This window comes from Oncorhynchus gorbuscha, unplaced genomic scaffold, assembly GCF_021184085.1.
Source record: "Oncorhynchus gorbuscha isolate QuinsamMale2020 ecotype Even-year unplaced genomic scaffold, OgorEven_v1.0 Un_scaffold_2351, whole genome shotgun sequence".
In the NCBI taxonomy this organism is placed as follows: domain Eukaryota; kingdom Metazoa; phylum Chordata; class Actinopteri; order Salmoniformes; family Salmonidae; genus Oncorhynchus; species Oncorhynchus gorbuscha.
In genome coordinates, this window is record NW_025746891.1 from 71705 (window position 1) to 74049 (window position 2345).

The following is a 2345-nucleotide window of genomic DNA, read 5'->3' on the forward strand; positions in this document are numbered from 1 at the left end:
CTGGCAAGAGAGATGGGTCGGGGAGAGAAAGAGAAACAGAAAGTGAGGCAAATATTGAACCAAAAGTTGAAACCATAGAAACAAAACCAATTATTCTTCTCTTAAGTGTATGGAAGAACACTCACATCTCCCTCCAGAAACCCACCTGAATGGCGATTGAAGAAAGGAATGAATGTTATCTACTAGCTCAGACGTCTGCACATTTTATTATTCATTTTAAGTGCACCCAGATGAAATGACATTTTTTACATTTGAAGGTGGCTATTCCCAAGGAAAACAAGAACATAAAACACCTTGACATTGACAGAGTCTGTATCCCGAATGTCAGAGAAAGGAAAATGAACCAACAAGACCAACAGAACCCTGAACAGCTTCTATCCCCAAGCTATAAGACTGCTATAAATGGTTAGTTAAATAGTTGACCAATAGCTACCCGGACCATCTGCATTGGCCCTTTTGACTCATCACATAAGCTGCTGCTACTGTTTATTATCTATCCCATTGCCTAGTCACTTTACCTCTACCTATATGTACAGTTCAAGTCAGAAGTTTACATACACCTTAGCCAACTACATTTAGACTCAGTTTTTCCACAATTCCTGACATTTAATCCCAGTAAAAATTCCCTGTCTTAGGTCAGTTAGGATCACCACTTTATTTAAATAATGTAAAATGTCAGAATAATAGTAGAGATAATGATTTATTTCAGCTTTTATTTCTTTCATCACATTCCCAGTGGGACAGAAGTTTACATACATTCAATTAGTATTTGGTAGGATTGCTGGTGTAACTGAAACAGGTTTGTAGGCCTCCTTGCTCACACATGCTTTTTCAGTTCTGCCCACAAAATGTCTATAGGATTGAGGTCAGGGCTTTGTGATGGCCACTCCAATACCTTGACTTTGTTGTCCTTAAGCCATTTTTCCACAACTTTGGAAGTATGCTTGGGGTCATTGATCATTTGGAAGACCCATTTGCGACAAAGATTTAACTTCCTGACTGATGTCTTGAGATGTTGCTTCAATATATCCACATCATTTTCGTACCTCATGATGCCATCTATTTTGTGAAGTGCACCAGTCCCTCCTGCAGCAAAGCACCCCACAACATGACGATGTGCTTCACGGTTGGGATCGTGTTCTTCGGCTTGCAAGCTTCCCCTTTTCCCTCCAAACATAATGATGGTCATTATGGCCAAACAGTTCTATTTTTGTTTCATCAGACCAGACAACATTTCTCCAAAAAGTACGATCTTTGTCCCCATGTGCAGTTGCAAACCGTAGTCTGGCTTTTTTAAGTTGGTTTTGGAACAGTGGCTTCTTCCTTGCTGAGCGGACTTTCAGGTTATGTCGATATGGGACTGGTTTTACTGTGGATATAGATACTTTTGTACCCGTTTCCTCCAGCATCTTCACAGGGTCCTCTGCAGTTGTTCTGGGATTGATTTGTACTTTTCGCATCAAAGTACTTTCATCTCTAGGAGAAAGAACGCATCTCCTTCCTGAGCAATATGACAGCTGCTGGCTGTCATATTGCTCAGGAAGGACTTGTGAAGGTCTACAATTTGTTTTCCAAGGTCTTTTCTGATTTCTTTTGATTCTCCCATGAGGTCAAGCAAAGAGGCACTGATGTTGAAGGTAGGCCTTGAAATACATACACAGGTACACCTCCAATTGACTCAAATTATGTCAATTAGCCTATCAGAAGCTTCTAAAGCCATTAATTCATTTTCTGGAAATTTCCAAGCTGTTTAAAGGCACAGCCAACTTAGTGTATGTAAACTTCTGACCCACTGGAATTGTGATGCAGTGAATTATAAGTGAAATAATGTCTGTAAACAATTGTTGGAAAAATTACTTGTCATGCACAAAGTAGATGTCCTAACTGACTTTCCAAAACTATAGTTTGTTAACAAGATATTTTTGGAGTGGTTGAAAAACGAGTTTTAATGACTCCAACGTAAGTGTATGTAAACTTCTGACCTCAACTGTACACGTCTACCTCAATTCCCTCGTACTATTGCACATCCACTAGGTATGTCACGGATCTAACAGATTTCCAAACCTGGATTGTGCAACATTTGCCTGTTTTTTATTCTTCAAGCTCTGTCAAACTGGTTGTTGATCATTGCTAGACAAACATTTTCAGGTCTTGACATATATTTTAAAGTAGATTTAAGTCAAACTCGGCCACTCAGCAACATTCACTGTCTTCTTGGTAAGCAACTCCAGTGTAGATTTGGCCTTGTGTTGTAGGTTACTGAGACAGGCGAGAGGAAGTGCGAACGAGAGACATTAATTCATTGAGTTTCTCTAAGTGCCACATTCGTTTCAATTAGGGTTGCA